This window comes from Pinus tabuliformis, chromosome 2_2 (genome assembly GCF_031772625.1).
Source record: "Pinus tabuliformis cultivar Carrire ecotype Pingquan chromosome 2_2, CPIR1, whole genome shotgun sequence".
Taxonomy (NCBI): domain Eukaryota; kingdom Viridiplantae; phylum Streptophyta; class Pinopsida; order Pinales; family Pinaceae; genus Pinus; species Pinus tabuliformis.
In genome coordinates this window covers 946,726,643-946,737,553 of record NC_142300.1, presented here as the reverse complement: position 1 = coordinate 946,737,553, position 10,911 = coordinate 946,726,643, and the positions used below count along the sequence as shown (strand labels likewise).

Genomic DNA, 10,911 nt, shown 5'->3' with positions numbered 1-10,911 from the left:
CAACAAAACATCAGATTGTAGAACCAACAAACATAATATTTTATGAAGTCACTGCACTACAGTGACCATTCCAAGTGTATAAACAATTGTAGTACAAGGTATAGATTACACGTAACCTATGTATATATACCATGCAATTTTTCACTTACTCGGTGATAAAGCCTATACGTTCAGCAAGAGGTGCAAGGCCAAGCAAACTTATGATGAACACCCAAACCTGCAAACAAAAGAATGTGGAAAATGATGCTAGAAAAACTTACAGAAAATGTCAGAAATGATAAGCTTTCAAGTAGCATGAATCCTTTGTCCTTTCTATTGATAAACTTACAGAAATGATGCTACTTTCAATAAAGAGCTTGAAAGACAACTTGTTATTGTTAGATTGCTTATAATGGATGGGTTGGAGCTTCCATTTCTGGTTGCTCTGTTTCTTCCACTCAAAGAGCATGAGTTCATTTCCATCACGTATTCCTCCAACATGGCCATCTGCAGCTTTCGCATCCATATTCAAATTAATGTTGTTCATAGGCCTCAGACATTGATACCCATTTCCAACATCTGCACTTAAGGTCCACAGAATAGACTGCTCTGCCTTGTCATGATTATAATATGCCAAGTATATCTGTTCAACAACATCCAACAAAAACTACGGATTAGGGGACCACCATTGCAAATAGCTCTATTGCACCCCATAATGCCCAAGACCCTGGCATTCTAAAACCCTGAGTTAAGGTGATTTATAGCATTGCAGTGAAACCCTAAATTAAAAATCAGCACTCACAAATTCAAAAGCCATTTTAGAAGTGTCATGGCTTCAGTTATCAAGAATCCCAAATTGTACACAGCACCACATAACAGGCGTGCAACCATACATACTACTTGCTAAACACCACCCATAATAGAAATCCTTCCCAACATTTCTTTTTAATCCTTGACAGTTTCCCAAATCAGATAAAATAATATAGTAATAGTTTTGTCAGCATATTAGTATGGATCATATAACTTACATATTGGGCTGATCTTCCACTTCTGACTCTCCTTCTTGTTCCACTTACACAGAACAATCTATGCTCCCTCACATAGGGCTACATGATGCTTATCATCTCCAGCACTAGAATCTAGATTAAGATGGGTGTTGTGGACAGGTTGGATACACTGGTAACCCTTACTCACATCATCACTTTGGGTGAAAATCACAGCCTCATTCAAATCCTCTGGGTGGTAAGGACCCAAGGTGACCTGCAGATCAAAAGCATATGCATAAAAACCCTATTGATCATCCAATCCCTTCATAAGGTAACATATTCTGCTATATCCTTAAATCCCTTCATAAGCCCCTCATACTATCGAAAGAACTGATCTCTATATCACTAAGCCCTACAGAAGCTCCCTTGTAGAGAGCACTATTCTCTATATCATAAATCCATGCCTAGGCCCTTCTCAACAATCCCATTGAAATCACTATTATCTATGTTAGAATAGACTTGCATAAACTCGTGATAGTAACCCTTATGAAAAAACTGACCTTATCCTTCTTTGCGCGTCCATGCCTCAATGCCTGGCCTGTAGCTTTGTTTATAAGGGCAAATGCAGGAAATCCTTCATCGTCCTTGGCCTTCAGACTCCATGAAGTGTCCATGATCCATTGCTACGGATCAAAAGCATATAATAAACCAATCATTTCACATACGCACAACAAATACTAATCTCTGTCACAAACCTTGTTTGTGTTTGGGTTGTTTACAAAAACAGAGAGCAAAATTTAATCTCTACCATCAACCAGATTTGGGTCTGGTTCACACATACATACATATAAAAATCTAATCTCTCTCACCAAACTGATTTGGGTCTTGTTCAAAGAGAGAAAAAGTGATGTCACCAACCTGGCTTGGGTTTGATTCATTTGCCAGAGCCATGACAACGCTGCCATTTCTACCAGCCAAGAAGAAATGAGGATTGGCTTCACAGTATATCTTCACAATCTCTCCTTGAATAGGTTGTGGATATTGACTCCCATGAGGAGCCTGATATGGCTGCTGGGGCTTAGGGTGGTGGTGTCCAAATGGGTTATGCATTCTCTTAGACCTGCACACACAACATTCATAGCCACCTCAAATCTCTGACAATTGAGACTTATAGGAATCCGAATTCAGCGTTTTCTTGCTCACATTAGTGTAAATCTCCTTAACCACAATTTGGAATGCAGACAATACATTTGTATTATCTAGAGCCAAGGCCTCAATGAAGAATAGCCCCTCTGATTCGGCAAGCTTCTTCCCATCTTCCATAGGAACTTCCTTTATATGAACTAAATCATACTTATTCCCCACAAGCATTTTCATGACATTGCCATCAGCATGCACTGCAACATCAAAATTTACGTGAGTTTGAAAATAGCTTGCAACATCACATAGATGACAACCAAAAGCTAAAGCCAATTTCAAAGATGCTCTATAAGGCATTACAATAGTAATTGCTTGCAATGCAAAAGCAAAAACCAGAGCCAATTTCAAAGATGCTCTACAAGGCATTACACAAAAACTGCTTGCAATGTTAGTATCAACAATAAGGAAGATGCTATCACATCAAACCCAAAGATGATCCATAAGGCATGACACCCAGACATCAATGATCCACAAGGCACAGCACAAAATTGCCCATAATATTGGTAGGAGAGTGGTGGAGTGCTATTACTTCAACCCAAAGATAGCTTCAGAGTCTACCCTATTCCCCAATTGTAATAGAAAAGTTGTTCCAAATGTTGTTGATGAAGTTCAACCTTTAACAAGTGTAGTGTGAAGGAACTGTTCATGTAGAGTGGCTGAATAAATTTATTGTGATGTTATATGACAAATGACATTTCTATCACACATAAGGCATATACATGAATCATGTTTTGCTTAGACAATGCTCTGTTAGTCTAGGGTTATGTGGTTTTGGGTGTATGGACAATCGGTAAGGATAAATATTTTTAGAGTTTGCATATGGCATTCAAAAACCAGAGAAGCTTAATTCAGTATCATTTATTTTAAAACTCATAGATGTATTTGGGTCCTATAATGAGCATTTCATCTATATAAAGTGGTGATTGCTAAATGTGCTTTTTGGAGAATAGTTGCAAGTATTGAAAGTGTTGCAGTGTAAATGAACACAAATTATCTGCTTTTTTAATTATATATGATTGAAAAACATGTTGAGTATTAGGAAATAGATAATTGTCTACTTGTTTAGCATGAATTTATTGTTATTTATTTTTCAGGTTTTTGAAGTGTAAAAAATGGTGCAAAAGTGGCGTTTATGCATTGAAGTGTCCTGATTTCCAAATCCAGGTCGAGCAGTTATTAAATTCGTCCTTTACAATATGGCAACAAATCATTTATTTCATGGAAAGAGAGAAGTGTCTGGAATGACGACAAACAATGAGGCATATTACATTGTCCTTGTTGAAGGGTTAAAAGAGGCAAAACCACATGATGTCAATGATATTGAAGTCTTCACCAACTCAGAGTTGATATGTAATCAGATGAAAGGCATATGTCGGGTTCGAAAGGACAATTTAAAACCTCTTCATAAGGAAGCAATAAATTAGAGTTATCGATTTCAACATTTTACCATCAATAGCTCTGCAGATATTGAAAAGATGTCCAGTGATATAACGTCTAGAGCATTTTTAAGCACATATGTAGATGTCAAATATGACATAGGATCACCATCCACTGCAACATAAATCATTGATCACCATCACTATAAATCCCCATTGTGCGAATGGGTTGTTGTTATCATTTTTCTGGGGTCTATCATAGCATGGTTCTTTCACTAAAGAAGAACCTATTAATGTTTTATTTTTCCCCAACATGCAATGATTATAGTTTTTTGTATGGGAGACAAATTTATGGACAAATGTATTTTGAGAAAAGTAACTGGTTCATGGTTTTGTGATTATCATCAATACATTATGATGTTGTCTGATCCTTCCAAACACCTTCTCAGATCTTTGTTTCTGGAGAGATATTAATATGCTATGTGATTTGTTTGTTGGTTGTTGATCAGTGATGAAAGGTTTCTTTACTATGTTTATAAGAAATTTATTCTTAGTAACACTTATTTCTCAATCACCCAGTCACTCTTCCCGTCTCTGCCTTGGATTTCATCCCAATAGTTTTCCGAGATCACAACTCTATTTTGGCTTGACTTCTCTGTATTTCGGATCTTGTGCTTGTGGATAAGGACCTAGTCTTTTTAAATCAAAGCAAATCTTGCTCATGCTCAGTGTGTCATAAGTAAGGAAATGTCAATATTTCTCCAAGAAATCACATCCATCATGATGGTCTACTATGTTAAATCTCCCATGTTACCACTCCACTTCCTCCAAATCTTGCACTAGTTTTTCCTCTACAAAGGGATTCTTAGATAAAAACTAGAAAATATGCAGTTGGTGTTCTCGTTGTTCTTGTAAGAGAGCTAAGAGGATTACTTGCAGTTAGCGAAACCTTTGCAATCCCTCTAATAGTCAACCATTTAAGATTGGGTTCATCTTCAGCTAAATGCAAGGGCAATTTATTTCTGTTTTGCTATCATTATGTTGCAGTGGAAGTGACAAAATTGTAAATAGTTTGTTGAGATTTCCCTCATTAATGCCTTCTCTATATAATCTTCTCACATCTAGTACTCCTAAAGCAAAAAAGAAAGCTCGTTCTCTTCTTAGAATCCTTCACAGTTGGGACTCTTCAAGAATTGCTCAAACAATTCTCTTGCTCGAGACTAGCAATTCAGTCACTTCAGCACACTAGTGAAGCAGCTACCAGTTTTCCACCAATTCATGTAGGGGGATGGCTTTTACTTGTACAGATATTCTTTGGTAGACAAGAATCAAAATAAATGTAATTCGACATGATTTTGTTTTGTACAGTATTTAATAAGTCATAAAGGAGATGGACGACATAGAAATTTGGGGTGTCCAACTCACCTCTATAATTTACCCTTCTAGGAGATGCCTATTTGCTCCCACATGGTCATTGTAGCTTGATGTACCTTTGGGTACCATTGACCTGATTTGATCATTTGTGTAATTGATATAAATTTCTATCTTATCAAAGATATATATTTGAGTTGGACTAGCTTAATTGATATGTGCCCACTTTTGCTAAATGATACATATTTTATGTTTGGAATCTGGATTAGGTATTCTCACACACAGCCATCATACCATTATCAGCGAGGTCATGACTTTTTTTGTTTAGGTTTTACTCCTTATCAGTAAAACTATGTTTAGGTTTTACCCTCCACTTTTTTTAGTGAATAGATTGAGGAATGTGATTGCACAATCTTGCTAGAATATTTCCTTGAACATGTATGTTAACCCAACTAAAAGGTTACAATTCATAAGAGTTAAAATATTTCATGCATAGTATGGAAATTTATTAATATAAATGTTTTTTCATTTATGTAATTTTGGCCTAATTAAATTATCTCAGATAATATTTTGGAATGGGAAATTTCCCACCAATGTTTCTAAATCTTTTTTGTTCAGTCAATGGTTGTGAAGGAGGATTCTGTTTCTAAATATTTTTTGGCTGAACAATGTGAACATATGTAATATGTAATGTTCTGCTAACCTTAAAAAAATAAATGTAACAATTGGAATAGTTGAGGTGAGTGTTATTGCTTTCATGGTTCACTCTAGTATGTAAAGTTTCTTGACCAACAATTTTCTTTTTTTCAAGAACATTCTCAAATGTGGTTTAGAAGAAATCTTTAGATTTTGGAGACTTATACGATGAAATTTTTAAGAGATTTTTATATGACTACTGAATATGAGTGTTTTGAATGGTTGTTGACGTGCTTGGTTCTTGGCCATCTACTACATACCTTCTTGTTTCAGGTTTGTGGTTGTGTGTGCACTTGCCTTTTCTTTATAAATATATTTTTTTGTAAAAAGTCTTTTCACTGGTTTTCCATAATCGACCTGTTTCTTTTAGAGTAGTCATGATTTTTGTCAAAATCCGACAAATTTTTTGGGAAAGCTGGGTTATACCCAAAGCCAGAACAAAACTTGATCTTTCGAATTTCTTTTAATGTTAGTGCGAGTAATCCATCAACTCTACGATAATGGACAAATTAACGGACAAAAAGTCCTGAAAAGATTAAATCAGCAATAATTGGGAAATAGTTAGGGAAAATTGACCAATCTTGGCACACACCTGTACTGTTCCACAAAATAATCAAGATGATTTCAAAATAATTGTTTCGTTAACTATATCAAGATTAGATGAAGATCTTCATCTATGGTACAAACCCTATTGTGCCCTGTGGCATTCATGCTTAAAGTAGCTCTCCACTGGAGGCATTGTTGTTGACTAAGAAATAGTGTTGCTTGTGGACTTAGTCCATGTTTTATTGTTAGCCTCTCTCACCTCAGTATATATAAAGGGAGGAGATTGACTTTGTTATCACTTGTATTGCATCTTAGAGATGTGATGGTGTGATGCTGGCTATTGGAGGATCTCGGAAGAACAATTATTTACTCATGTAATAGGGAAGTGCTTGTGAGAGGCATGCACTGGAGATCCTGGGCTTGTGTGCCACAAGTGAAGAGTAAAGCTTGTGAGATGCAAGTGCGGATCTAAGCTAAGGGTTGGACAGTTCATGTGATGCTAGCTTGTTGTTGAGGTTATGGAAAGGTCAGTATAGCTTGGTGGGATGCCTTGGTAAGCATTGTTGCTCGTTAGAGTTTGTAGAGAGTGTGATTGCTCTGGGCAGTGCTTGGGAAGCTTTGGAGAAGTTCTTGCTTGAGATAAAGCAGGAAGACTTGGTGCACCATCTTTTGCAATGCTACCGTATTGTGCACTATCTTCATATTGTGATAAAAAGAACTTGCGTCATTACTGTCCTAAATTCTGTTATTATGATCTGATTTTTAGACCTTGTTTTCGAATGTTTTGAGGAAGTTTCATGGATGTTTTGATATGTTGATTTGCACAAGTGAGCTCCTGCAACCCTCTACTTGAAAATGTGGGGTCTGAGAGGCCTAGTGCAGAGTATAAGGCTTCTTCAACTGGGATGTTTTCACACCACGGTCTCAACCTACACCTATGTAAGCATCTTGGAAGCCTTCAATTTCTCTTTTAGAGAAGTGTTGTTGGAATAGTTTATGCTTCCTTCTATCTTATCTCTCTTATTACTGTTGATTTCTAGATTGCAGAGGTATTTGTCCAAGGATTTGATATGCATTTGACAATATGTTTGTTTATTGGTTTATTTGGTTGATTGGTTGATTGGTTGGTTCTTTGAGGTCTGTTGAGACCCCCTTGGTCTATAGGACCTCTTCTCTTAGAATCAAAGTTGAAAAACTAATTTAGACGAAGACTTGATCAATAAGGATGTTGAAGGTCCCCTGCATGTAGAATGCACAGTTTCAATCATTAAGGATTTGGTGCAGAGACTCTCTAATTTTTTATTCACATGATTCCTCTCTGTAGTTTTAGGTTCCAACATAAATTTCATTGGATGTTGAAGCTTTAATACTGCTAAAGCATTCTCACCAAAATCATTTACCCTCCAATGAGGATTTTGGTTCTGAATCTTCTAATATCTCAAGTACTACCGCCTACTTCTGAAAAAGAAAAAACTTATCAGCCATATAAAATAAGTTCCATCTCTATCGGTGAGTTTCTGACAGGGAGAGACTGATTCTGTGTGTGAGAGAAATAGAGAGTAATATATTGTGATCAGAGCATGCCACCCACATTGTTGTAAGGATGCTATTCTTGCCCACCTTTCCCAAATAGTTATCAATACCTTTCATCCCCATTGCATGAGAATGTAGGGAACTAGAGTCTGGGACACATCATTTTCCTTTTCACCTTGGGAGCCTCTCTTTATATTCTCCATTTCAAATTAATTCTCAATTCACCCTTTCAAATTTGATTTATATTTGGCACTCAATAACTACATTCTGAGTTATTTAAAATCTAAAATGAGGCAAACCCCATTACCCAAACCCTGGGTCATAGATTGATCAAAACTGGTATGTTCTAGCTGCAAAACCGCGGGATCTGGAGACCCGGATCGAGATATAGGAGGTTCAGAGCTGCACAATTGATAACAAGAGACTACTAGTAAATAGGGTGGAGGGTTAATCCCTAGCAGATATGTGTTAAATGATGCAGACAGTTGGTTTGGTTCCCTCGGAGATAGTAATTCCTCATTCAACTATTGGTGAATCCTCGAAAGCGTCTAATGCCAATTTTCAAAATTTGAGAAATAAACAGATTGGGTATAGAAGGGTGAAAATTACAGATAACTTTAGAGTAACTATGCGTTGCACTTCATTGGCAAGTACAAAAGTACCAAGTTCCATTTTTTCTAGTACCAAAATGGCAAATGATAATTCTTCTGAGTTTATGATGATGTTTAATGATGGGATTAAACATAATGAAGATTTTTACAGAGAAGTAGGTATGAAAGCTGGAGGAGGGAAAGGCCCCCTGGACCCACAATATGTCATGCATGATTTTCCTTCAAGCCAGTCCTCCAATGTAGGTATTGACTATTTATGAATAGAAGTGATTTTGTTCTCCATGGATCAAGATGTCAATTCTTGCCTAGTTTTATCAGTTGCATCTGTAAAGAAGACCTTAATGTCAACAGCATTAGTACTCTGGGGCAGTAGCTATGACCTCGATGATTTTCAAGGTCACTTTTGTTACAGCCTTCAACTCCTCTTCTTTTCATCGCAGCTATAATATCATGTGATATCAGCACAAAATTCCCATGCTATGGGTGCAGGCATATCGCTGTTGTTTATCCCTTTGCATATCTTGAATATAATGATAATATGAACGTGGGTTGAAGGATAGAGACACGTGTGCATGAAGTAGGTTTTAGAGACTTGCCAATGCAGCAGGGAGCTATTCTTTGCTCCAATTGCACAGGGGATTTGTTAGGAAATACCCTTGTGTTGCAAATTTGGTGTCTAAGTGCCACTTCTCACTGACAGATGATATCAAATCCAACTGTATCTTGACTGTAAACACACAAATTTTCATGCTTACGTTGAAGTTGTGGTGTTCCAGGTATTGAAAAAGATGTTAATATAAATAAATACAGTGATGTTTAAAGGGAATACCATGATCCTAGTTGTCAATGAATGTGTAGTGTTTGCACCACCTAGTTTGTTTCATGATTTTTTTCTCCTGCTTCATGATTTTTTTCTCCTACTGTCCTGAAAAGAGATGTATTTCTTCAAATTTTAAGTTTAAACCCAACATATTTCTCAGTCTCTTTATTTAAAAGCTCATAATGGACTAATCTCCACTCTAGCCTGAGGCAAAGGAAATTCTTACAAAATAATATAGTATTTACATATAAAATTGTTATAACAGTATGAAGGAACCGAGAGACTTAGGATAATTAAATTTTCCAGTGCAAGTATTGCCCTTTTTAATTCCTGTATAACTGCCAATTCTTGTATAACTTCCTCTTGTGGATCATCTTTGGGATTGATGTGATAGCATCTTCCTTAGTTATGATACTAACATTGCAAGCAGTTTCTGTGTAATGGCTTATAGAGCATCTTTGAAATTGGCTCTAGTTTTGGCTTTTGCATTGCAAGCAATTACTGTTGTAATGCCTTATAGAGCATCTTTGAAATTGGCTTTGGCTTTTGGTTTTCATCTATGTGATGTTGCAAGCCATTTTCAAACTCATGTAGGTTTTGATGTTGCAGTGCATGCTGATGGCAATGTCATGAAAATGCTTGTGGGGAATAAGTCTGATTTAGCTCATATAAGGGAAGTTCCTGTGGAAGATGGGAAGAAGCTTGCCGAATCAGAGCGGCTGTTCTTCATTGAGACCTCGGCTCTGGATAATACAAATGTATTCTCTGCATTCCAAATTGTGGTCAAGGAGATTTACACTAATGTGAGCAAGAAAATGCTGAATTTGGATTCCTATAAGTCTCAATTGTCCGAAATTTGAGGTGGTTATGAATGTTGTGTGTGCAGGTCTAAGAGAATGCATAACCCATTTGGACACCACCACCCTAAGCCCCAGCAGCCATATTAGGCTCCTCATGGGAGTCAGTATCCACAACCTATTCAAGGAAAGATTTTGAAGATATACTATGAAGCCAATCCTGATTTCTCCTTGGCTGGTAGAAATGGCAGTGTTGTCATGGTTCTGGCAAATGAATCAGACCCAAGCCAGGTTGGTGACATCACTTTTTCTCTCTTTGAACAAGATCAAAATTAGTTTGGTGAGAGAGATTAGATTTTTATATGTATGTATGTGTGAACCAGACCCAAATCTGGTTGATGGTAGAGATTAAATTTTGCTCTCTATTTTTGTAAACAACCCAAACACAAACAAGGTTTGTGACAGAGATTAGTATTTGTTGTGCATATGTGAAATGATTGGTTGATTATATGTTTTTGGACTGTAGCAATGGATCATGGATACTTCATGGAGTGTGAAGGCCAAGGACGATGAAGGATTTCCTGCATTTGCCCTTGTAAACAAAGCTACAGGCCAGGCATTGAGGCATGGACGTGCAGAGAAGGATAAGGTTAGTTTTGTCATACTATCAGGGACAAATGAAGCTTTGAATGAAACTAGGTTAAACCATATTTAATGAGTAAAATTCTGGGAGAGACATTTCACAAGTTTTAAGCAAAAACTTGAACGAATTTAAACAAATCCATCTACAAATGTGATGTCTATTTTGCCTATTTCGATTCCAAAGGAAAAGAGGTCAGTACTAATCTGGAATTTGTGAGTTGTGTTCCATAAAATCAATATGCTAGTCATTATCTCTGAGTTCCTGCAGAACAAACATTAGATATACCAGCTGATGAATGACTGCTACTGCATGGAGTAGGCTAAACAACAGACTAAAAACAACAATTTTTGGCC

The 10,911-nt window shown here is 36.8% G+C and overlaps 1 long non-coding RNA gene and 1 pseudogene across 1 annotated transcript; one reads left to right on the top strand and one right to left on the bottom strand.

Annotated features, from left to right (window-relative positions):
* Positions 1 to 984: 984 nt before the first annotated feature.
* Positions 985 to 2,104, bottom strand: LOC149196309 (ricin B-like lectin R40G3 pseudogene; annotated as a pseudogene).
* A 7,896-nt stretch (positions 2,105 to 10,000) lies between these two features.
* On the top strand, positions 10,001 to 10,557 carry LOC149196308 (uncharacterized). The gene is made up of 2 exons (XR_016254115.1): positions 10,001 to 10,206; positions 10,442 to 10,557. It is a non-coding gene; the product is annotated as an uncharacterized LOC149196308 (long non-coding RNA).
* The last annotated feature ends 354 nt before the right edge of the window (positions 10,558 to 10,911 follow it).